At 40.3% G+C, this 27351-nt stretch overlaps 1 long non-coding RNA gene across 1 annotated transcript in view; it reads right to left on the bottom strand.

Moving 5' to 3' along the window:
• Positions 1–1801: 1801 nt before the first annotated feature.
• Positions 1802–27351, bottom strand: part of LOC140481539 (uncharacterized) — a 30400-nt gene continuing 4850 nt past the window's right edge. Inside the window, exon 2 of the long non-coding RNA XR_011961548.1 lies at positions 1802–2490. This is a non-coding gene — a long non-coding RNA (uncharacterized lncRNA). The remainder of the gene's footprint in view (positions 2491–27351) is intronic.

The raw sequence follows: 27351 nt of genomic DNA, 5'->3' as shown, positions 1-27351 counted from the left end.
CTAGGTAAATTTGGACAGACATTTGACTGACAAGGTAGCCAAGGATTATTATGGACAGGCAAATGAGTAAAGCGTAAGGCCACAATTAGATCAGCTTTGATCTCATTAAATGATGGAGCAGGCTTGAAGGGGTATATGTAGCTCCTAGTTAAAGACAGCCAGAACAAAATATATGAATCATGTGTCATAGATGTCAACTTTCTTCAGTTGGTAATACATTTCAGGGTAAACACATGGAAATAAATTTGCACCTCAATTAGCATTCTAAAGGGCAAATCTTCAAAAGGAGCACATGTTAAATATATAGGATGGAAGTCATTACATAATTTGACATCCATTAGATTCACTCACATAAAGTCTTGTTTGGCATGCTAACCTCTATGTCCTAATTTCCAATAAAAAGACCTATTCATTGAATTTCTGCATCAACTGCACTAATTTTTAAAATCCACTCCATAACTGCTGTGAATATTTCACTGTTATACCCCGGGAGCTCTCCATTTTAAAATGTGCCATTCTTTGGATGAGCTATTAAACTGAATACTGTTCAGCTGCATTTGCAACAACCTTAAAAGAATTTCTCATATGGCATGACCAACATCTTTTTCTCAACCAATATAAACAAACAAAAATCCAATTCGGAATTCATTTGACTCATTGCCACTGCTGCCTTGTTTCGACTTAAAGGTTTTTTTAATCTAGTTAATACCAATCACTACACTTCAAACAGTAGCTCCTGTCAAGCATCTTAAAATATAACAAAGCACTTTAGAAATTAATGTATGTTTCTTTTATATACTACTTTCAATGATTAATAAGGGTCTTGCCTGTTTATATCAATAACTTAACTTTAATGATGTCTGTATGATCTTTTTCTCTCTGTGAACAAAATTCGAATTTAGTTTCTGTTCCAGTGCCAAAAGAAAATGGACTTTGAAGTGAACATTAAACATTCACAGAAGGTATTCATTGACACTGAAACTATTTTGAACAAGGCTAATGATGCACGGACAGGATCTTAACGAATATTTGCCATCAATGTATAAATATTTGACTATAATTTACAAATCATAGAAATCCTACAGTGTGGAAGCAGGCCATTCAGCCCATCACATTCACACCAACCCCACTGAAGAGCATCCCACCCCCCTACACTATTCCTGTAATCTCCCTGGACACTCTGGGCAATTTAGCATGGCCAGTCCACCTAACCTGCACATCTTTGGGGACAGTGGGAGGAAACCAGAGCACCTGAAGAAAATCCACGCAGATATAGGGCGAATGTGCAAACGTCATACAGACAAACCTAGATTCTTGGTCCTGCAAGACAGCAATACTGGCCACTGTGCCACCATGCTGTCTGTTTGACCATAACTTGAAACAAGTTTAGCTTTCCTTGTCTGGACTGCATCCACAATGAAGTTGGGCAAGGCTCAGTCCGAGAAAACAAAGATCATTTTGGAAAATATAATATGAATGTAAATACACAAAGGTGAGCTGGATTTCACTGGGACAAAAAAAAATTGGTAAGCCATTTATAATTGTAGGAACATTTCCAGTGGAATAGAATTGGATTCCTGTTATGCTGAATTGACCCAGTTTACGCAACTGAAAACAGAGACTGGAGATTAAAAACTCTCACCTGCAGCATGTGACGAAGGAGCCCAGTTGATGAAAACTCCAATTTTATTGACTTTTCTTGTGAGTGTTTGATGTTTATTTCCAACATTTTCTGTTCTATTTCAGGTATTCTAACAAATTCTTCTTATTTTGCTGAAGTCAGAAATCACAAGACATTAGGTTATAATCCAACAGGTTTATTTGAAATCACAAGCTTTCAGAGCATAGCCCCTTCGTCAGGTGAGGTGAGAGAGAAGCACACAGGCACAGAATTTATACACAGAGAGATCAAGGGCAGAGTGATCAAAAGATAATAAAAATCATGTGAGTGGGCTGTCAAATAATTAGTCATTGTAGGTGGTCAAACGTGTCATACGGTGTGAGTAAGGTGACAGCAGCTGAATGACAAGCGAAAGCATGATCTATAATCCAATTTATTAAGGAGTGATGCAGAATTGCTGAGCACAAACTGATAGCAAAGTTCCAAAGCCATGAAGACGGCCTCAACAGTGATCTTGGGTTCATGTTGCGCAACACATGACCCCACCACATTGTTCCGTATGTGTAAAATCTTCCTCACTGTCCTGTTTTGACACCATCACCTTGATAAATTGTTATGATCGCTCTACCTTAATTAGTTTGTCTCATTTTTGTCTCATTATTACTTTAGTTAGACCCTCGGCAAGTGACTGTTACACACAGCACTACATGGCCACCCCAAGATCGAAAGCTGAAAGTTCTTGACCGTTGAAATGTTCTCCAGCTGGGAGTAAACATTCCTGTCTGGCAATTGTTGCACGGTGTCCATTCATCTGTTGTTGGAGGATCTGCCTGGTCTTGTCAATATATCATGCCCCAGGGAATCCTTGCCTGCAGCGTATGAGATAGACAACATTGAATGAGTCATAGGAGTATCTGCCACGTACATGGTGATGGTAGCATCCATGTTGATGATATAACATGTCGATGATCTGACAAGTCTTCCAGAGGTTCCCATGGCAAGGTTGTGTGGTGTGGTCGATTTTGTCCTGAAAGTTGGGTAGTTTCCTGCGAACAATGGTCTGTTTAAGATTTGGCAGTTGTTTGAAGATGAGAGTGGAGGTGTAGAGATGATGGAAGCAAGATGCTCATCATCGATGACATGTTGAAGGATCTGAAGGACGTGAGGGTTACCTCAGATTACAACAGGATCTTGACCAGATGGGCCAATGGGCTGAGAAGTGGCAGATGGAGTTTAATTCAGATAAATGCAAGGTTCTGCATTTTGGGAAAGCAAATCTTAGCAGGACCTATACACTTAATGGTAAGGTCCTAGGGAGTGTTACTGAACAAAGAGACCTTGGAGTGCAGGTTCATAGCTCCTTGAAAGTGGAGTCACAGGTAGATAGGATAGTGAAGAAGGCGTTTGGTATGCTTTCCTTTATTGGTCAGAGTATTGAGTACAGGAGTTGGGAGGTCATGTTGAGGCTGTACAGGACATTGGTTAGGCCACTGTTGGAATATTGTGTGCAATTCTGGTCTCCTTCCTATCGGAAAGATGTTGTGAAACTTGAAAGGGTTCAGAAAAGATTTACAAGGATGTTGCCAGGGTTGGAGAATCTGAGCTACAGGAAGAGGCTGAACAGGCTGGGGCTGTTTTCCCTGGAGCGTTGGAAGCTGAGGGGTGACGTTATAGAGGTTTACAAAATTATGAGGGGCATGGATAGGATAAATAGACAAATAAATAGACCCTTTTCCCTAGAGTCGGGGAGTCCAGAACTAGAGGGCATAGGTTTAGGGTGAGAGGGGAAAGATATAAAAGAGACCTAAGGAGCAACTTTTTCACGCAGATGGTGGTACGTGTATGGAATGAGCTGCCAGAGGATGTGGTGTAGGCTGGTACAATTGCAACATTTAAGAGACATTTGGATGGGTATATGAATAGGAAAGGTTTGGAGGGATATGGGCTGGGTGCTGGTAGGTGGGACTAGATTGGGTTGGGATATCTGGTCGGCATGGACGGGTTGGACCGAAGGGTCTGTTTCCATGCTGTACATCTCTATGGCTCTATAACGTCGTCTCTCCACTCCGTGAAATACTGGACTAAAAAGCATACTCCAAACATAGCTGATCTTAACAAGTTGTATAAGAAGAACAAATTTTGAGCAACATAACACAATTTAGTTATTCTGATGGAACTTGAAAAACTGGTGAATTTGTTTATTCAGGAATTACATTCGGTCACAATACTCAACGCCGTATTGTATTTCCCATGGCATTCAAAAACAATCTAATCAAAAATTTTCATCTTAATTTTAAAGTTACGATTTAAAGCACCTCAGAGACCTTGTTCCAGCAGTGATATGAATATAATCAGTTGTTATTTCTTCTGCAACTGCTTTGTCACATGAAGTCGATCACAGCCGTAAAACATTTAATCTGCAATTTAATCTATGAATCTTGCAGTGTGATTGTGTAAAAGCTTGGGTGATTAATATCCAACTGTGAGAGCAATTACTAATTGGTGCAGCGTAATTAGTTTGGGATTTTAGGGAAGTAATACTGTAGGTAATGGCCCAATAGACATGGAAGTGAGCTTGCCAGATATCAGTTAGCGAAATAGGAGCAAATATGTACAAAATACACAAGGATATCTCAGCACCCTGTGCGGTAAATAAGCCATTTATCGAGAAAAGATGTTCTAATGAAAATAAAGTGCTATTTATCATTGTTCCTTATTTACAAATACCTTGCAGTAAAGACAATAGCAAATTAAAAATATATGTTGAACCTCTGTGGCTTGACATTAGGTGCTCTGTCCACAATGTTGGTTTTTATGCGACAATTTGAATTATTATTTGAAGACAAGCCAGAGACAATAAACAAATTGAGAAATGATATGCTGATGGGTTTCAATTATTGTAAAACCTTTCATGGAGTTAGTTCTGATGTTTCAAAATTTCTGACTAAGTACCAAGAGAAGGAATACAGTGTACAAAGTGCAAAAGAATGAAACTTTGTCAGCTGATATTTAGGTTTCATCATGTTAAATTCACAGGAGAGCAGAGCTGGAAGAAGCATCTTAGTGTGCTGATGCAGTGTCTGAATAAGTATGTTGTGGACAATGAAAAATCAATCATCATGGTGGGCGTTAAAAATAAAGAACTGCAGATTCTGGAAAGCCCCAGTTTTGAAGAAGGGCTACTGGACCCAAAACATTAACTTTGCTTTCTCTCAGAGATGTTGCCAGAAAATCTCTGAGTTTTCCCAGCAATTTTGTATTTGATTCTTGTGAGCATGTTCCCTTGCTGCTCTGTCCATTTAACATCAGCTGTAGTGATGTGTGTTTTGGGATGATGGGGAAGGAGGAGAGTTGCTGGTGAATGAGGGGAGGGCTAGTTGGAATTTCACTGATGGGCAGGGCAATGTTCAGTTTCATTGGAAGCATACATGGAGAAAGGTTGATAAAAAGAAAACAGGTATTCAATTGGCAGGATAGAGCATTCTGCCTTGGGCTGAAGGTCAAATAAAGATGCTTGGTTCCTAGTGGTCTATCTTAAAACTCTTGTACAATCCCTCACTTGTCCCTGTATATGTAAACTCCTCCAGTCTTACAATCCTGTGGATCACTAATTCTAGTCAACTGTAAAATCCCTATTTCTTGTGGCTCTGCAACAAACATCAAAAGCTGTAAAATCACCTCTCTGCAACTTTTTACATCTCCATGCCTCTTGTGGTGTTTAAGATTTTCCTCTTTCTTCTGCCCTGATGAGACTCTGAGCTGGATTTTATGTCACCCAGATTGTAGGTTTGAAGGAGAGTGGTGTGCAGAGATAGTCCACTGGGTGGGCTTCCCATAGCTCATTCACCCTTGTCTTAATTTTGTGGTCAAGTGACTATGGGCCCAAAAATTGGACATTCTAAATTGACCAACAGCCAGAAATCAATCCTGACCAAAAATTGTCAAAGTAAACAGCAACCAGCAGCTACCAACGACATAGAACAATGGAAAGTGAGTTCAAGAAGGTCACAAAGGTTTAGGGGGAACCAGCTACAATTAGCCTGAGGGTTGTGTATCGGAGAAGTATCAATCAGACTTTCTGGCATCTCGACTTTCAGACAGCACCTGAGGACATGAACCTTACACCACTCTGGCAAGGAAGCAGTGAAGAGAATTCACAAGATCCAAATTGGATACTTTACAACCGCATTCATGACGCCAGTGACTCAAGGTCACAGAACCTTAGGGAAAGTCCAAGGTGAGGTAGATAAAAAAGTCACACCTAGACTCAAACCCCTCAGTAAAGACTCACAGCAAGACTCATGGCAGAAGACTGTATGGCAACCCAAGAAGACCCAAGAGGAGATCCATCCTTACTTGAGAGACCATCCTTCAAAGAAGCCAGCTCTACATTGAAGAGAAAGGAGATTCCAACAGCTCAGCTCAAACACGTGGATCACTGTAGATGATATCCTTTATCAGACAGAGCCAGACAGAGAGCAAATATTGTGGAAATTTAGAAAGTATTCAACAATTTTTCATATATACATCAATAAACTGGCAAGATTTTCCAAAGCATGGAATGAAATTTGTACATGGTCAGGGAAGATGTCAGCACATATTCCACTCAGTCGGAGCCCGACAACCCTAGCTGCACCATTTGATGACACCAAGAGGATGCCCCTTTTGTATGGGTGACTGAAGCTCCTCGCAAGCATCCACCACCGGTACCCCCTTACCCCCAGATCTTTGCATCCCTTTTTACTCTCCTGTTTGACCTCTTGACCAAGTAATCTGCTGAGAACCCTGACCTTGGACCTGCTATGACTCCTCAGTGTGGGGGAAACTAAAGGCTTGCGAGCAGCTCAAAAAAGTGGGACTTCGTCCTGAGATATATGGGCATAAATCTCACCTCAAGGTATTGCTGCTGCCAGCACTAAACCTGCTGTGGGAGTGTCACGGCGAATGTGGGCAGACTAGTTCACCATCCCCTTTCCTTCCCTTCCACAACATTTTTTAGTTCAGGGGATGCTGCTTTCAAAAAGAAATCTGACGTTTGTGTGAAATATTGTTTCATAATGCTCTTGTGAAGCACTGAAGCCAATGATACAGTATTTTAGACATGCTACATCAATATAAATTTTTGTTGCTGTTATTTATGGTGTAAGGTACAGAAAAATACAGGCAACACCACCACCAACTCAGAATTATTGGTAAGTTCATCCTTTTTTTATGCGAATGCATTGAAATGAAGCTGTGTACAATAGGGATTAAAAAAAAGTGAGGATGCTAGAAATCAGAAACAAAAACAGAAATTGCTAGAGAATCTCAGCAAGTCTAGCAGCATTTATGGAGAGAAAGCAGAGGTGATGTTTCAGGTCCAAAGACCCTTCTTCAGAACCATCAATAGCCCAATAAGGATACTTTGATACTTTATAGTTTGCACTGTCTGTTCACATGCTGTTAAATAAAATACCTTAATACGTTGGACTTGATCTTGACTCATTAAGAGTTTGATTAATTCACTTTTGGAGATACTAAAAATGTATATTATGAAGATATAGGGCAGCACAGTGAGTCAGTCATTGGGACAGTGCCTGCCTCATGGCAATTGCCTTTACTTAAGTAGTGTTTCGCAAGCTCAGTCAGATCGGCCAGGGTGTTCCCTTCCATCTGAATACCCTGCAACTCATATGCTCCATTTCCTGCATTTTCCAATGATAAAGCTAGTTGTAATGCCTATTTGAAGGCCAGTTGGGCTTTAGCTAGTAGAAAGTGTTAAACCAAAGTTATAAACTTCTGCCAGTTGTCCTATCCTATTCCGATATGGATTCCCCTGGTTCTCAAATTGCTGAGTAAAACGATCATGTCTCAGAAATAGAGGAGGCTTAGAAGAGTTATTCCTTAAATATGTCCATCAATTCTCAAAAGGTTTCAGTATCTGGTGCCTCAGGGAATGCCAGGTTCAAAATAACAAAAAAAGCTGCAGCTCCCCAGACTGTCAGGAGAATTACTCGTTGCTTTTCATCTGCCGCAACAATATCTGCCTGGAAAAAATAATGCATTCTTTGCATATACGAGGCCCAGTCCTCAACGGCAGGGTCAATCGAGTCAAGCTTCCCAAATAAAGACACGATGTAAAAAAAATGCCTACCCCAACTCAAAGTCAACTCATTCAGGTGGTTTTTTTTTCAGGAATGCTATCCCATTCTCGTTGCCGCTGAAGTAACTCCACAGAGGCCAGTATCCCATCACCAAGTTATCATTTATTCCCACTTGAACAGTCATTGACTTTCATATTGCTTCTTCAGAGGGAGCTATCAGAGTGTAATATCTCTGTTACTCCCCTTTTTATTGGTCAGCTAGGGCTCCCTGATTAGACCAGATTAACGGTTCAAATCAGGCAACTCATATTCCATGAGGTCCAGCTGACTGACCTCGATCCAATCACGACACCTGGACTCCATGGTGGACAGTTGACTGCTGTGGTGCAAACTGAGGCAAACAGCATGAGGTTCAATCGCTGTTCTAGCAGAGTGGGTTTGGGATCTGTCTCCTTGATTGACCCCTTGATTGGTAGAGATCATAATATTTGGGGTTCGCTCTGGCAGTTGCAAAAGAAGAAAATGATTCCACTGATCTAATTCACATTGCGTTTTCCATGAACCACATCCAGAATAACAGTTCCTTATATTTTCTACTTATTGATGTCAATCTACTGCCTATCATTCCCTGGTCATCACCATTATTCCAAGCATAATTGAAACCCATCAGCATATCACTATAATAGTCTTCTTTGGAGCTGAATATAACGCAAGTCAGGATGTCCTCAAACCCCAGAGGACATGGATTAAAGTCCTCAGCACTTTATTATCCAATCTTGCACTCATCCCCTGAGCAGTTGTTCATGACTGTAGGAGGAAACCAGAGCACCCAGCAGAAACCGACACAGCCTCAGGGGGAATGTGCAAACTTCAGACAAAGTTAAAAATCACAAACACTGGGTTATAGCTCAAAAGGTTGATTTGGAAGCATTAGCTTTCGGAACGCTTGTCCAACCACCTGATGAAGGAACAGCACTCCAAAAGCTAGTGCTTCTAAGTAAACCTGTTGGACTATAACCTGGTGTTGTGTGATTTTTAACTTTGTCCACCCCAGTCCAACACCAGCACCTCCACATCAAAACTCCAGACTGTCACTCAAGGCTGGAATCAAATCCAAGACTCTGCCACTGTGAGGCAGCAGTAAAAACTGCTGAGCCAACGTGCCCACAGGTGGAATTGGGACCACATGCATTTTTTTCAAAATAAAACTTGTTTCAAACATTGGCTGCTACTGGTGAAACAAAGATAGTGCTGGCTGCTATCAGTATTCTGTACTCTATTCTGTCATATATTACAGAAACAGACTCTTCAGTCCAACCAGTCCATGTCAACCATAATCCCAAACTAAATTAATCCCACCTGCCCGCACTTGGATCCCTGCAAACACTTCTTATTCATGTATTTATCCAAATGTCTTTTAAATGTTGTAACTGTACCTACATCCACTATTTCCTCTGAAAGTTCATGTCACACATTAACCACTCCCTGTGTAAAAGCAAAGCCCCTCATGTCTTTTTTAAATCCATCTCCTCTCACCTTATAAATCTGTCCCCTAGTCTTGAAATCCCCACCCGAGGGAAAAGACACCTGCTATTCACCTTATCTATACCCCTCATTATTTTATAAACCTCTATCAGGTCATCTCTGAGCCTCCTACACTCCAGCGGCACAGCCTATCTGACCAGAGAATACTGAATGGGCTAAGAACCAATAAAATAGAGGCATTAAGCAAGTTGACTGCAGATTAAGTTAATAAATTGTCAGGAATGTATGTGCTGTACAGAAAGCTATTGAGGGAATGAGATTAGATGCTGACTATAATCTGGCAAACCTCTCTGAATACAGAGGTAGAACCAGAGAGTGAAGAACTGGGAATGTTACATCCTTGTTCAAAAAATTGAACTGATATAAACCTAGCAGCTGGAAGTTGAGAGATTTAAACAAAGTTCTTGAAGTGATTCAGACTGTAGACAGAGCAAATAAGGAAAAACTATTCCTGCAAAGGAACATTCAAGAAACTGATAACACTGATTTGAGGTGATCAGATAAAGAATCAAAGGTGACAATGAGGTTTTTTTTTACAGTGAGCAGTGCTCCAATCTGGATTGCACTGCCTGAAAGAATTTTAGAGATAGATTTAATCATGGACTTGAAAAAAAAAATCAACAAACACCTGAAGGAGAAAAAGAGAATGTTGGATTGCAGGTAAAATGGTGAGTGACTGTAAAATTGCTTTTGCAGAGAACAGCCTCAACGGTCCAAATAGCATTCTTCTGTCCTGTAATAATTTCAAATGACTTTTAGGCAAAATAGGTCAATTTTAGAATGACAGTTCATAACCAGCAGAGTACCACATGAATCAGTACAATGGGGTTTAACTATTTACAGTCTATATTAATGACTTAGGGACAATAGTTATCTTAATGTCCGAAGTTTGTTGACAATGTACAGTTAGGTGGGAAAGTACACTATGAAGACAAGAAGCTGCAAAGGCCAAAAAAAAAACCTGCTTGAAGGATTGAGTAAGAATGTAAACTTTATCAGAACGCTTCTCATCCTTTGATGCTCAAGTGAAAACAAACCGTTTGTCAAATCTCTCCCCATAGCTAATAGCCACCAAAGCAGGCAACATTCTGTTTAACTGTTATTGTACCTTTTCCAAAGTCTGTACATTCTTCTAGTAGTATGGTGAACGGAACTAAACGCAATATTCAAAGTACGGCCTAACTAAGGTTCTATACAGCTGCAGCATGATTGCCAATTTTTATACACTATGCTCCAACTGATGAAGACAAGCATGCCATTTGTCTTTTTGACCTTGTTGCCCAATTATGTTGTCCCTTTAGGGAAGTGTGTCCCTGTAGGTCTAGATCCCTCTGTATGTTAATGCTACTTAGGGTCCTGCCACTTACTATATACTTTCGTCCTGCATGATACCTTCCAAAATGCATCTGTTCAGATTAAACTTCATCTGCCACCTCTCTGCTAATGTCTCCAGCCTATGCATACTCTGCTGTGTCCTTAACACTATTCATAGCTCCCCCAGTCTATGAGTCATCTGCAAACTCAGTGGTTAGCACTGCTACTTCACAGCACCAGGGTCCCAGGTTCGATTCCCAGCATTGGGTGACTGTCTGTGTGGAGTTTGCACATTCTCCCTGTGTTTGTGTGGGTTTCCTCCGGGTGCTCTGGTTTCCTCCCACAATCCAAAGAAGTGCAGGTTAGGTGAATTGGCCATGCTAAATTGCCCATAGTGTTAGGTGCATTAGTCAGAGGGAAAATGGGTCTGGGTAAGTTAGTATTCACAGTTGGACCGAAGGGCCTGTTTCCACACTGTAGGGAATCTAAACATCTGTGTTCTCTTCCAAATTATTTTAAATATTTATATTACAAACAACAGGAGTCCCAGCACTGATCCCAATGGAACCCAAAATGAAAGCACTTTGGGTGCAGGAAGTTAGAAACAAAAACAGAAGTTGCTGGGAAAACTCAGCATATCTGGCAGCATCTGTGGAGAGAAAGCAGAGTTAATATTTTGGGTTCAGTGACCCTTCTTCAGAACTGTGTTGAGCTTCCTTTTTCTTTTTGACTGCTGAGGGGTGACCTTATAGAGGTTTACAAAATTATGAGGGGCATGGATAGGATAAATAGACAAAGTCTTTTCCCTGGGATCGGGGAGTCCAGAATTAGAGGGCATAGGTTTAGGGTGAGAGGGGTAAGATATAAAAGAGAGCTAAGGGGCATCGTTTTCATGCAACAGGTGGTACGTGTATGGAATGAGCTGCTAGAGAAAGTGGTGGGGGCTGGTACAACTGCAACCTTTAAGAGGCATTTGGATGGGTATATGAAGAGGAAGGGTTTGGAGGAATATGGGCCAGGTGCTGGCAGGTGGGACTAGATTGGGTTGGGATATCTGGTCGGCGTGGACAGATTGGAGTGAAGGGTCTGCTTCCATGCTGTACCTCTCTATGACTCTATCTCAATTTCTCTCTGCATTCAAGATTCCTGAATCTTGCCAGTCTTATCCTTCATTTTCAGAGGAAAATGCTGGTTCTGAACTCCAATCAATGGACTTTTAAAAGATTTCCAAATGCCAGATGTGGATTTATCCTCAAACAGCCATCCCAATCTACCTTTATCAGTTCCTGCCCAATATTGTTGTAATTAGCCTTCTTCTAAGTCAGTACTTTCACCTGAGGACTACACTCATTCTATCCATAAGTAACTTAAAACTTACAGAATTATGGTCACTGTCCCTGAAATCCACCCCCACTGAAATATCAATCACCTAACTAGGTTCATTCCCATATCGGGTGTAGTATGGTCCCCTCCCTAGTTGCAGTATTTACATATTGTTTCAAAAAACCATCCTGCACACAACCACCAAATATGTGCCCACCCTGCACCTCTCCATCCAGGCCCCCAGCACTAAGCAAGCCCCAATGAGTTCAGGGGATGATAAAATCACCCACAATAGCAACCTTTTTGTTTTTGTATTTTTTCATAACCTGCCCTTATAACTGTTCCACTATCACCCACTAGGTGTTCAGAGGCCTGTAATATAATCCCATCAATAACTGCACACTTCCCATTCCTGAGCCCTCCAAGGAGTACTCTCACAGTACAGATGATATTCTCCCTGATCAGTAATGCAGCTCCCTCTTTTTAACATCCCTTTCTATCTCATCTGAAAGATCTAAACGCCAGAAGGTGAAGCTGCCAGTCTTGTCCCTCTATCAACCAAGTCTCTGTAACAGTGTTAATATCATGATTACACGTATTACTCCAAACTCTAAATTAATCTGTTTATATCCCGCTGTAGATTCTTTATGTCATCTCAACACTTGCCTTCCACCTGATTTTGTATAATCTGTAAATTTAAATATAATGCATTCAGTTTCCTTATCCAAATCATTAATATAGGTTACATATCATTGTGGCCACTGCACTCATCCCTTCTACACTCCACTGATCACAGTTTGCCATCCTGAAAATGTCCCATTTATCCCAAAATGCCTTCTTCTATTCATTAACTAATCCTCTTTCCATGCTAACATACCATCTCCAATACTTGTCTTACCTTTAATCTTATAAAGTAGCCTAATTTATATAATCTTATTAAATTACTTCTAAAAATATACTACATCAAGTATTTTTACAAATCAATCCTGCATGTTACCTTCTTAAGGAATGCTAATAAACTTGTTAGGCATGATTTAATTTAGCATGTCTGTTAGGAGCCAGAGCAAAATTTGAGTCATTGAGCCTCAGGGATAAAAATCATAACTAGCACAAAGGAAAATGGTTGTGACTGTTAGAGATCAATCATCTCAGCCCTTGGACATTACTTTGTTGGGGTAATGTCACAGGTTTAACCATTTTTAGATGCTTCATCAATGACATTTCTCACAAAAGAAGGTCAAAATTGTGGATGTCCACTGAGGATTGTTTGGGCTTCAGGATCATTTACCAATCCTCAGACAGTAAAGCTGTCTATATCTGCATGCAGCTTAACCTTGAGCTCATAGGTGACAAATAAAGTTAAAATATGAGTTCACTGATGGGGGCTGTGAATCTGGTTCAATCAGGGAGCCCTGGCTGACAGATATAAGTAAGCGTTTCAATTATTCTGTTCACTCTCAGGAAGTTGGATCTGTGTCAAGGACTCTTCACATCTAAATAAAGGGTGACTTGATAAAGGGATACTGGTCTTGTAGAGTTATTTCACCAGACAATGAGTATAATCATCTCCCATTGCCATTTACAACACTGAAACCCCATCATCACATCTTGGAGTTCACCAATGACCAGAAATTGAGCTGCATGCGCAATGCATATACTATGAACCAGAGCAGGTCAGAGTTTGGGGTTCTATGGTATGTATCTTATATCCTATTTCCCCAAAACCTCTACACTTTAAAGGAAGTCTCAAGTCAGGAGTGTGATGGATTATGCCCCCCTTTTTCAAATGAGAGATGTGTGACATCATCAGCTAGCTTGATTGGCACAACATCCACCATATTAACCATTTCCATCATTCATGACTGTCACACAATGGCAGCAGTACGTACCATCAAAAGATGTATTACAGGAACTCACCAAGGCTCTTTCAACAACTAAATATGTGACTTGTATAACCACAAACATAAATAGTAAATGTACAGAAACACCATCACTTCCAAGTTACACACCATCCTGGCATGGAACTACATCAGTCACTGCATCAAAATCCTGGCATTCCCTTACAAACAGCACTGTGAGTGCTACATCCCCAGGGATTGCAGCAGTTCAAGATGTGGCTTACCACCAACTTCTTGAGAGCAGTGAGAAATGGAACTTAGTAAGGAAAATAAAAATAAAAAATAACAATAAATTTTTTATTTCTATTTAATTTGCTTGACAACTTTGAACATTTTGCTCCCATTATTTAAAATTGACAGGAACAACACTTAAAGGATTTATTAAAGCATTAGTAAACTCAACAAAAACCTTTTTGATCCAATGAACAATTTTACTCTAATTACTGAATGAAGTGAGTAATTCTTACATACGTAAGGCTTAACCTTTGAAATTACACATAATTCTATGTGCATTTTATTTCAATGTTGAGGGTAAACTTCTGGAGCTACAAACCCAGTAATTATGGACTCTCAATAGATCCAGGGGAGATGTAAGCACAAAATCTAGACTTAAAAGGCAGAACATTCTGACAAGTGCCAACTTTAGATGAGCTGGTGAAGGCCCAACAGATTTTCAAGTGAATGTAAAAGATGCGATGACACTCTTTCAATATCAGATTCTTTTTTCTTTCCAGTGAGCTAGCTAATTATTTTCTTTAATGCCACCAAAAGTGACTATCTAGTCCAGTATCACATGAATGGGGGAAATACTAAATGAATATTTTGCATCAGTATTTACTGTGGAAAAGGACATGAAAGATATAGACTGTAGGGAAATAGATGGTGACATCTTGCAAAATGTCCAGATTACAGAGGAGGAAGTGCTGGATGTCTTGAAACGGTTAAAGGTGGATAAATCCCCAGGACCTGATCAGGTGTACCCGAGAACTCTGTGGGAAGCTAGAGAAGTGATTGCTGGGCCTCTTGCTGAGATATTTGTATATCGATAGTCACAGGTGAGGTGCCTGAAGACTGGAGGTTGGCTAACGTGGTACCACTGTTTACGAAGAGTGATAAAGACAAGCCAAGGAACTATACACTTGTGAGCCTAACCTCAGTGGTGGGCAAGTTGTTGAAGGGAATCTTGAGGGACAGGATATACATGTATTTGGAAAGGCAAGGACTCATTCGGGATAGTCAACATGGCTTTGTGCGTGGGAAATCATGTCTCACAAACTTGATTGAGTTTTTTGATGAAGTAACAAAGAAGATTGATGAGGGCAGAGCAGTAGATATGATCTATATGGACTTCAGTAAGGCGTTTGACAAGGTTCCCCATGTGAGACTCATTAGCAAGGTCAGACCTCATGGAATACAGGGAGAACTAGCCATTTGGATACAGAAGTGGCTCAAAGGGAGAAGACAGAGGGTGGTAGTGGAGGGTTGTTTTTCAGACTGGAGGCCTGTGACCAGTGGAGTGTCACAAGGATCGGTGCTGGGCCCTCTACTTTTTGTCATTTACATAAATGATTTGGATGCGAGCATAAGAGGTACAGTTAGTAAGTTTGCAGATGACACCAAAATTGGAGGTGCAGTGGACAGCGAAGAGGGTTACCTCAGATTACAACAGGATCTTGACCAGATAGGCCAATGGTCTGAGAAGTGGCAGATGGAGTTTAATTCAGATAAATGCGAGGTGCTGCATTTTGGGAAACCAAATCTTAACAGGACTTATACACTTAATGGTAAGGTCCTAGGGAGTGTTGCTGAACAAAGAGACCTTGGAGTGCAGGTTCATAACTCCTTGAAAGTGGAGTCACAGGTAGATAGGATAGTGAAGAAGGCGTTTGGTCTGCTTTCCTTTATTGGTCAGAGTATTGACTACAGGAGTTGGGAGGCCATGTTGAGGCTGTACAGGACATTGGATAGGCCACTGTTGGAATATTGCATGCAATTCTGGTCTCCTTCCTATCGGAAAGATGTTGTGAAACTTGAAAGGGTTCAGAAAAGATTTACAAGGATGTTGCCAGGTTGGAGAATCTGAGCTACAGGGAGAGGCTGAACAGGCTGGGGCTGTTTTCCCTGCAGCGACGGAGGCTGAGGGGTGACCTTATATAGGTTTACAAAATTATAAGGGGCATGGATAGGATAAATAGGCAAAGTCTTTTCCCTGGGGTTGGGGAGTCCAGAACTAGAGGACATAGGTTTAGGGTGAGAGGGGAAAGATATAAAAGAGACCTAAGGGGCAACTTTTTCACACAGAGGGTGGTACGTGTATGGAATGCGCTGCCAGAGGATGTGGTGGAGGCTGGTACAATTGCAACATTTAAGAGGCATTTGGATGGGTATATGAATAGGAAGGGTTTGGAGGGATATGGGCTGGGTGCTGGCAGGTGGGACTAGATTGGGTTGGGATATCTGGTCGGCTTGGATGAGTTGGACCGAAGGGTCTGTTTCCATGCTGTACATCTCTATGACTCTATGAATGTCTGGGGAGTACACAGATTAGCAATAATTGACATTGCACCGGTGACTATATTTCAAAGAGCAAAATTCATTCAGAGTAAGAGCTATAAAATGTGCAAAAAGGTACAAAGATTTGTATATAAATTTTTGACATAGAAAAGTGTCACGTTTTTCAGAAAAAACCTACAGCGAAATCTATGCATTTATGGTTTGAATTGAGTTTAGAAAGGTTATTTTCTTGACTTTGAAATGGGAAACCTGGACCAAGGTAAGAACATAGGGGCATCTCTTGGCCTGATTTGCTGATTATTTTCTACCCAACATTGAGCAAGCTGTTCAACAAGATTGTTTTGTGGCAGTACACAATTCTTCTTCAAGGTCCCAAACACATGTAAATAGAAATGGATTTATCCTTCTCAGAACTCACCCACTGTTGTAGGCCAGATCAAAGTCCCTTTACATTTCACAAGGAGATAGCCTAGACTGGACCCTAACTTTTATCTTATTTCAAGGCTAGTGTAAGATGCTGTATTCCAGAGGTAAGTTGATTGGTTACACGACTCGGCTTTAAGCAAAACTCACTTTATTCTTATCTTCTAATTAAAATACAAACGAACAAAAGTATTGGAATAACTTAACTGTGTTGAAAACTTAACAGAATAATAGGTTATTGAACCACTAAACAACAACTGTTCCAATATAGTAATAGTCCATAAACACTCCCAAAGGCAAATTCAGTAAAACAGATTGTCTCAGTTTCAATGCTGGCAACAGAGGGAACTCCAGCTTCCAGTTGTAGCAAATTGAGAGAGATGCTTCAACTTTCATAACCCCAACAACTACTGAAAGTTCACCAAAAACCCCAGTTATGTGCAAGCCTAATTCCAAGCATTCATACAGCTTCAACTGTTCCAACTTCTCCAAAACAAAATTCCCAAGGTCTCAGAAGCTGTTTACTTTATTGGTTTGGAACAGATCATTTGACACCTCTGTCTCAATTTCTCTTCATTTAAAAAGGACAAAATACACCACTTAAACCATAGAATCATCACACCTCCCTTCTGAAAAAAAAATCATCAATATACCGAGATGGCTTCAATTATTTAAAACCATTAGTCTTATACTATTAGTACACTTCAATACATAGACACTGCACTGATTCTAAGCATGCGACATTCAACACTCCAGTTATTTCAATCCATTTCTTCCACCACTGAACATCTTTGTTTTCCTTCATTAGTGGTAACAACATGATAGCAATTATATTTTCTCATCCTACCACATACTTCATCTAAACACTGTGGTATTTTTATCATTGATGTTTTTTTCTGAATAAACATGAAAGAGTTATGATCTATATATACAATTGCCTCAAGCCACATTACTGGTAACATAAATGTTGAAATGTTGCAACACCAAACACCAAAACCAAGATCTCCTTCTCAATTGTGGAAGATTTCTGTTGATGAATATTCAACTTTCTGGAAAAATACCCAATAGGTATTTTGGTCTTCTTGTCGCATTTTTGCAAAAGAACGGCATTGACACCCACGTCACCTGAGTCGATGGCCACCTTGAATGACTTTGTGTAATGATTTGGAGATGCCGGTGTTGGACTGGGGTGTACAAAGTTAAAAATCACACAACACCAGGTTATAGTCCAACAGGTTTAATTGGAAGCACACTAGCTTTCGAAGCGACGCTCCTTCATCAGGTGATAGTGGAGGGCTCAATCCTAACATAGACTTTATAGCAAAAATTTACAGTGTGATGTAACAGAAATTATACATTGAAAAGTTGATTGTCTGTTAAGCCTTTCATCTGTTAGAATACAGTGATAGTTTCACTTCTTTCATGTGTAAATCACAAAACCTTTTTAAAAAAAAGTTGCATTCTCGGGTTAGCTGTTAACAATGGTGATAGCTAGACAATATGTTGAAGGTGTTAGCCCCCTGTGTTCTCTGTCTATGCCATGATGTTGAGATTGATTCTAATCTAAAAAGTGAGATAACAGAGTTTTACATAAATTCATGCAGTTTTTGAGCAAAGTACAATGTCACCCTGCAAGTACAAATTCACCCCACAAAATATGTGTGCGCATGTGGGTCTTTGTCTGTCTCTGTGTGTGTGTGTGTGTGTGTGTGTCTGGGTTGGGGGTTGTGAGTGAAAGTGTATGTGTGTGTGTATGCAGTGAGTGCAGAGTGTGCCCCCCACTTATCCTTTGAGTAAATTCAGCTTTGAAATATATGTTGCTTTTTCCACCTTCTAAATACAGTCTTCCAGCCATGGAATAGGATATGAATGAGACTTTGTAACTACGTTGACCATGCGGTAATCAACACATGATCATTGGGTACTATCTGGTTTTGGCACCATCACTATGGGTGAGCTCCGTTTGCTGCAACTCAGTTCAATTATGTTATCTCTAAGCATGCTTTCAATCTCTTTTTGAAACTATGCCAATTTTAAGAGGTCACATCTATTATGATATTGCTTAACTGGAACAGCATTTCCCGTATTGACATTGTGTTTAATCATGTTAATACTTTCCAGGTTATTCCATCTCCATGTGATTGTAACAACTATTTCAGGTCATTTTTAATTTCATCTGCAAGATAACTCAATCTTTTATCCAAATTGTGAGAACTTCCTCATTATCCAAGCTAATTTGAGGAATATCAAATTAATTTTTTTCTGGATCTGTTGCAAACAGTTGCAAACGTTTAACCAGATTCATGTGACACATCCTGAGACATTGTCTTCTATCTGGCATGCTTATCAAATTATTCACCTTTTGATTTGATAAGGCCACTAAGCCTTGCTTTTAAAGGTTCACCTAATACTTTAGTGTAGTAATACTAATACTTTATAGCCTCTAGCAAATGTACAATTTAAAACATTTGTTGTCAACTTCCTGTTTCATCACATAATGTGTTGCTTTCGAATGCTGTCTAGCCAATAAAGGGACAGCTGAAAAATGGGAAGCCTTCAAACATGATTTTGAGATAATGAGAGTCCAGAGCCAATATATTCCTGTTAGGGTGAAACGAAAGGCAGGTAGGTGTCGGGAATGTTGGATTACCAGAGAAATTGAGGTTTTGGTAAAGAAAAAGAAGGAAGCATATGTCAGATATAGTCAGCAGGGATCGAGTGAATCCTTGGAAGAGTATAAAGGCAGTAGGAGTATACTTAAAAGGGAAATCGGGAGGCCAAACACAGGACATGAGACAGCTTTGGCAAATAGAATTAAGGAGAATCCAAAGAGTTTTTATAAATACATTAAGGAGAAAAGGTTAACGGGGGAGAGAGAATAGGGCTCCTCAAAGATCAGCAAGGCAGTCTTGGTGTGAAGCCGCAGGAGATGGGAGTGATACTAAACGAGTATTTTGCATCAGTGATTACAGTGGCGAAAGATATTGAAGTTACGGAATGTGGGGAAATAGATGGTGACATCTTTAAAAATGTCCATATTACTGATGGTTTTGGATGTCTTGAAATGCATCAAAGTGAATAAATCTTCAGAACCTGATCAGGTGTACCCGAGAACTCTGTGGGAAGCTAGGGACATGATTGCTGGGCCCCTTGCTGAGATATTTGTATCAACGATAGTCGCAGGTAAAGTACCATGAGACTGGAGGTTGGCTAACATGGTGCCACTATTTAAGAAAGGCAGTAAACAAAAGCTAGGGAACTACAGACTGGTGAGCCTGACATCAGTGGTGGGCAAGTTGTTGGAGGGAATCCTGAGACACAGGATTTACATGTAATTGGAAAGGCAAGGACTGATTAGGGGGTTCAATATGGCTTTGTCTGTGGGAAATTATTTCACTAAGTTGATTGAGTTTTTTGAAGAATTAACAAAGAAAATTGATGAGGGCAGAGCAGTGGACGTGATCTATATGGACTTCAGTAAGGCATTTGACAACGTTCCTCATGGGAGACTGTTAGCAAGGTTAGGTCTCATGGAATACAGAGAGAACTAGCCATTTGGATAGAGAACTGAGTCAAAGGTATAAGACAGAGAGTGGTGGTGGAGGGTTTTTTTTTCAGACTGGAAGCCTATCACCAGTGGAGTGCCACAAGGATCGGTGCTGGGTCCACTACTTTTCCTCATTTATGTAAATGATTTGGATGTGAACACAGTATGTATAGTTAGTAAGCTTGCAGATGACACTAAAATTGGAGGTGTAGTTGACAGTGAAGAAGGTTCTCTCAGAGTACAATGCGATTTTGATCAGATAGGCAATAAGAAGTGGCAGATGGAGTTTAATTTAAATAAATGTGAGGTGCTGCATTTGGAAAAGCAAATCAGAGTAGGATTTATACACTTAATTGCAAGGTCCTGAGGTGTGTTGCTGAACAAAGAGACCTTGGAGTGCAAGTTCATGTTTCCTTGAAAGTAGAGTCGCAGGTTGAAGGGATAATGAAAAAGACGTTTGGTTTGCTTTCCTTTATTGGTCAGAGCACTGAGTACAGGAGTTGGGAGGTCATGTTGTGGCCATTCAGGACATTGATTCGGCCACTTTTGGAATATTGCATGCAATTCTGGTCTCCTTCCTATCGGAAGGATGTTGTGAAACTTGAAAGGATTCAAAAAAGATTTGCAAAGATGTTGCGGAGTTGGAGGATTTGAGCTAAAGGGAGACACTGAATAGGCTGGGACTGCTTTCGATCATTGGAGGCTGAGGGGTGACCCGAAAGAGGTTTACAAAATCATGAGGGGCATGGAGAGGATAAATAGACAAAGTCTTTTCCCTGGTGTGGGGGAATCCAGAACTAGAGATTTCGGGTGAGAGGGGGAAGATATAAAAAGGACCTAAGGAGCAACTTTTTCACACAGTGGATGGTACGTGTATGGAATGAGCTGCCAGAGGAAGTGGTGGAGGCTGGTACAATTACAGCATTAAAAGGCATCAGGAAGGTTATACGAATAGGAAGGGTTTGGAGAGATATGGGCCAAATGCTCACAAATGGGACTAGATTAGGTTAGGATATCTGGTCGGCATGGACGAGTTGATACATCTCTTTAATTCTATGACTCTCTGTAACTCACCTCATTTAATCTCTCTCTATAATTTTACACATAGTTTAAAGGTGGTCTCAGAATTCTGACTAATCAATTTTTCCTTAATTAATTTCAGTGGTCCTCTTACCTCACGCCCTAAAGTTAATACAAATGGACTGAATGTAGATGCTTCATTTAGTGCACCTCCAATTGCAAAAAATACAACTGCAATTCTTTTATCCCAAACCACTTAATAATCTCAACTATAAGCCTTCAACATGGTCTTTAAGGTTTGATACCACTACTCTACCTTGCCATTTTGCATTGCACACAGCTGATTTAATTCTTTTTACTTCTAAGCTAACTATAACTTCTTTGAATAATTTTCATTTAAAATTTTACATCTAATCTGATTGTATTTCTGTTGGTAGTCTGTATCGAATTTTTTAAAAATGAGTACCTCTCCTACAATCCTTCTAGCTGTGATATTGCAGAAATGGAATTGCCTCTAGAAATCTAGTATACATATTCATTATGGTCAATAAATATTGCTTCCCACTTTTTTCTTTTAGGGAGGGGTCCTACTCAGTCAATTAAATCTCTGATAAAAAGTTCCTCAAATGCTGGAATATGTATTAATGGTCCTGGTTTTATCACTACCTGAGGTTTTCCTATTCCCTGACATGTATGACAAATCCACAAAATCCAACCACATCCTGAAACAGTCCAGGCCAATAAAAATATTTTTGCTTTTTGGCTTGACCTTTCCTTACTCCCAAATGACTCCTTATGGTACTTCATGATCTACCCACAACATCTCCTTTCTATAACTGACTGGTAATACAACTTGATGAACTTCTGCCCATTTATCATCTGCCTGAATATGTGATGGTCTCCATTTCCTCATTGGGACTTCATTTTAAGATAGTTACATTCTGGGAACAGTCAGATTCTTCTTCTGTGCATACTTTTTGATACAACTGCTGTTTTCTCATCTTTTTTATTGTAATACAATTAACCTCACTGAAATAAAAATATTCACATTGTCCTGCACCTGTTCTTGTTTTTTTTCTCTCAAGTATTTGACCTCACCCTCCAACATCACATTACACATTGGAACACTATTCTTCTCAACATAAATTCCACATATTACCACGTCTCCAGGCAACACCCATTTAAAAGTGCATACCTCCTCATCTCTCACCAAAGAATGCCTTGCTCTTGTAGTTCTTAAAATTATATTTTTTCTACCTGTTGCTCCTTCCGGTACACATCAGTAAACCTTACCCACACACGGAAATTCTTTAACAAGATCTGGCACTTTCTCCTTAACCAACCTTTCACCAGGTTGTACATTTGTTTGCAGCTATTTAGCTTCCACTGGGATCTCATTTACCTCTTTAATAAGCCCCATTGGCTTATCCTGTTTTACCACATTAGTCTTCCCAGTGCTTTTCTCAAACCACCAACCGTGCAACTTAATGTGTCCTACTTTATTGAAAGAAAAAGTCTTCTATTTTTACTACCTTCAATGATATCTTCTTTTCCTTTACTACCTAAGGATTTCTCTTTGCTCCAATTTCTATCAGAGACAAGAAAGCTGCAGATGCTGGAATCCAAGGTTAACAAGCAGGAGGCTGGTTCCCTTTGTCAATCCTTGGTTTGCACCACCCTCCCCAGCAACACCCCTGAACCCCAGGTACCTTCCCCCTCAACTGGAAAAGATTCAAAATCTGCCGGCACACCACCCTCCTCACCTCCATCCAGGTGAGACAGAGGTTCACCTGCCTCTCCTCCAACCTAGTTAACTCTATCCGGTGCTCCTGACGTGGTCTTCTCTACATCAGGGAGACCAAACGTAAACTAAGGGAACATTTCACCAAGCATCTCAGCCGGGCCCATAGGGGTTAACCTAATTTCTCAGCACATTTTAATTCCCCTTCCCACTCTAACATGACCATCCTTGGCCTCCTCCATTGCCACAACAAAACCATCCACAAATTGGAGGAACACCTCATCTTCCGCCTGGCAGCCTGCAGCCCAGAGGACTCAACACTGAGTTCTCCACTTTCAAATAACCTCTCAACTCCCTTCCCAGCTCTTCCCCCTCCCTTTCATTCTTCTCAGCCACATACGGGATTCATCCCTCCCATCGAGCAACCAGTTCGTACCGTCTACCCGTCTTCACCTATGCCCACCTCATCACCCTGCCCTCCTCCACCCTCTTTATCTGCAGCTCCCCTTGCAACCATCTCCAGTCCTGAAGAAGGGTTACAGCCGAAATGTCGACTTCTCCACCTCCTGATGCTGCCTGGCCTGCTGTGTTCTTCCAGCCTCCTATTTGTCGACCAATTTCTATTCAAAACAGATTGAAATTGATGCTAGAAGTCAAACTTTGAGGAATGTACCAACTCATTATCATCAGCCATTTCAGCTGCTAATCTTGCAATTTTAACTTTCTGATCTTCTACAGGAGTTCTCAGTACTTCACAAAATGTATATTTGAATGCCTCCAAAATAATCTTCACTCTAAGTGCATCGTATGTTTATTTATTTTCAATGTCTTTATTCACCTATCAAAGTTGCTTTGTTTGATCCTTTCAAACTCTACGTATGTTTAACCAGGTCCTTCCTTAGATTCTTAAAATGTTGTTGGTAGGCTTCTGGCACTAGATGGCTTTCTTCACCTCACCATACTGCCCCACATACCTCCTCTGACAGTGATACGAATATCTCACTAGCACTACCTACGAATTGTGTTTGAATCAACAATACACAGACAGCTATTGGCCATTTCATTTGTTTCGCTACCTTCTCAAACAAAATGAAAAAGGCTTCTAGGTCCTTGTTGAACCTTTGCAAAATTTGGACATATTTAAACACATTCCCACCATTCTCATTACTACTCCTACATTTCATCTCTACCTCTGCCATTTTAAGTTGACTTTCAGTTTTCAGTTGCAAATTCCGAAGTGCAAAAACTCTCTTTCTCCATGTCTGATCTCATTTTCTGTTTTATTTCTGCTTTCAATTGTAATTCAGACTATTTCATTTCCTTTTCCTGTTCAAGCTGCTTTTAGCCATTTCTAATTATTCTGTTTGCACTCCTGACACTTGTAAATGTTGAGCTATTGCTGCAATTACTTCCTCTTGCCTCACAGTCAAAGGCAATTTCAAATGCAGCTTGTTTGCGCATTCCAAAAGCTATACATTACACACCTTCTGTAAACCCCACGTGACTTCTTTCACACTCAGGGAACATTTATCCTCTGAAATGGCTATTGTTATTACACAAGGCGCATCCTATTTTAATCAACCAAATTCAATACCGAAAAGAGAACACCAACACTCTCCTTTCACTGTCTTTGAATTGAAAAGGGTGGTGCTGTAAAGCACAGCAGGTCAGGCAGCATCCAAGGAGCAGGACGGTCGATGGTTCAAGCATAAGCCTCACACTCCTGACAAAGGGCTCATGCCCAAAACTTCGACCCTCCTGCTCCACGGGTGCTGCCTGACCTGCTATGTTTTGTCAGCGTCACCCTTTTCAACTCTGACTTTCCAGCATCCGCAGTCCTCACTTTCTCCTATTCACTGACATGTGAGTCCACAATTCCCAAACACAACTTGGAATTAAAGATGGTGATCCTGACAAGATCCTCCAGTTTGTTATGGACCAGACCAATCCCTCTTGGAACATAACAAAGAAAGTCTAGACTCTAACTTTTATCTTATTTAAAGGCAAGTGTAAAGTGCTGTGTTCCCAATTTGACTGGTTGTAGTACTCAGCTTTAAGCAAACACACTTTATTCTTACATTATAGTAAAATTGCAAACAAAAGAAAGAAGAATTGGAATATCTTAACTCTACTGAACAACTTCAAAATAATAGATTTTTACCTGCTAAGGAAAAATTATTCCAATATAGTAACATTCCATAAACACCCCATTGACAGAGTCAAATTCAATAAAACTGATTGTGTCACATGCAATTCTGGCAACAGAGGGAATTCCAGCTTTCAGAGAAGGAGATGCTGCAGCTTTCAGAACCCCAACTACTGCTGAAAGCTAAAGTAAAACCCTGGTTCTGTGGGAGCCTAACTCCACCCATTCATGCTGTTTCTATTACAACTGTTATATTAAAAAAAAATCTCAGGAGCTGTTTATTGGCTTGGAATAGACCAATCACCACCTCAGTCTCAACCAACCCTTCATAAAAGAAACTAGGGTAAAATACACCTCTTAAAGGCATAATATTGTCACGTTAATGCACTTTGTTGACCGAAAGTCATCACCTGTATAATATAAGCATATTATCAATCTGGCTTCCAAGCATCGAGAAGTTAGATTAATGAGTGACAGCAAGATTTTTGCCCATTTGCTTTGGTTTTTTAAAAAAACTATCTTTTTTCACATTTGTTTGCTAATTTGTGTCATAAAAACGTTAATTCTAACTAATATTTTAATGAGACAGTGTTTGTCAGAGGCAAATAGACAATGTCACGATGTTTCTCTTTCTTAGAGAAACAATTGTCAATCAAGCGTAATTTAAAAGCATACCCAGCAACAAGAACATATTGGTTCTTTTATCAATGATCTGCACAGACATTCAGAGAACTGTGAGTATCGTAACTTAAAAGAGGAACTAATCAGCAAAAAAACAGCTAGCAGCAACTTAGATGAAACATTATTTGACAACTTGCAGTCAGAGTATGACTTTACATTTGCAAAGGTAATTCAACAGACCACGAGCTGAAGTCAGGGATCTAAAGGACAACTATCCCAGTGGAAAATGTAAAATTGAGGAGTAATTATAACAAAACGGGGGTGGGGTGCAGGCGGAGTGTGAATCATTGTCCCACCCACCTGCTATTGGTGTGTTGGGGAAAAATGCAGGAGTGCAAATTCAACAGCCTCAGAGGCTGAATACAATTTTTGCAAGAGGAAAGTCACTACAGGATTCCCTGTCTCTGACTTGCAACCACTGTATTTATATGACTGGTCCTATTAAATTTCTGGTTAATGGTAATCTCTAAGATGTTGATAGTGGAGGATTCACTAATGGGAATATTATTGAATGTCAAGGGGAAATTGTTCTGCTCACACTGGATAGACATGGTCATTATCTGGCACTTCTATCCATGAATGCTATGTACCATATTTCAGCTCAAACATGGATATTGTCCAGAACTTATTTGATTTGAACATGGACTGTTCAGTATCTGATGAATCATGAATTATGCTGAACATTGTGCAACCATCAGTAAATATTCCCATTTCCGACCTTATGATGGAGGGATTGATGTAGCTGCTGAAGGTGGTTGGGCCAAAAGCCTATCTGTGGAACCCCTGCAGAGATTTCCTCAATGTCATCCCTTGTCAATGGTACTTTGAAGTCAAAGACAGGCATTTCACCTCATTTGTGAAATTCAGCAATTTCATCCATGTTTGCAGCTAGGCTATAATGAGTTCTGGAGCTGAGTGGTCCTGCTGAAACTCAGACTGACCGGGGTGAACAGTTTTTTCTGTGCGAGTGATGCATAATCACCGTTGTTGATGATGCATTTCATCACATTGCATTCTTCTTGCTACTTGCCCACAGCTTTCAATTTGTATCTCAATAGTGGGCTTCTTGACATCTTATTTTCTGCTGGCACTTCTTCTTCTTTCTCCAAATCCCCACCTTTATTGCTCTCATCTACCACCACACCCCCAACCATGCACCGACCTCTCCCAACCAAAACAGCAATAAACAATTGTTCATGGCCTAGTTTCATAGGAGAACCTTATAGCGAACCCTTAAAAAGTTAGGAGTGAGGAGTCTAACATACTCACAAGGCGAGTGAAGACTGGCTTCTATTTTATCCATCCATTGTGCTCCAAAGCTAGCAGCAATGCTGGCATGAGATCCAGCCTTTGGGTCTGCAAATAAACTACTTCTCTGCCCTCACTGCAAGGATGCAGTGCACCCTTAACCAAATTCACAAACTTACACAATATCACCAGAAGCACTTCTACTCACTTGGCAAGGGTTGAACTTATTCTAAATAACCTTACCTGC

This window comes from Chiloscyllium punctatum, chromosome 9 (assembly GCF_047496795.1).
Source record: "Chiloscyllium punctatum isolate Juve2018m chromosome 9, sChiPun1.3, whole genome shotgun sequence".
Classification (NCBI taxonomy): domain Eukaryota; kingdom Metazoa; phylum Chordata; class Chondrichthyes; order Orectolobiformes; family Hemiscylliidae; genus Chiloscyllium; species Chiloscyllium punctatum.
Note: the sequence above shows the minus strand (reverse complement) of the source record. Positions and strands in the feature narration are given on the sequence as shown.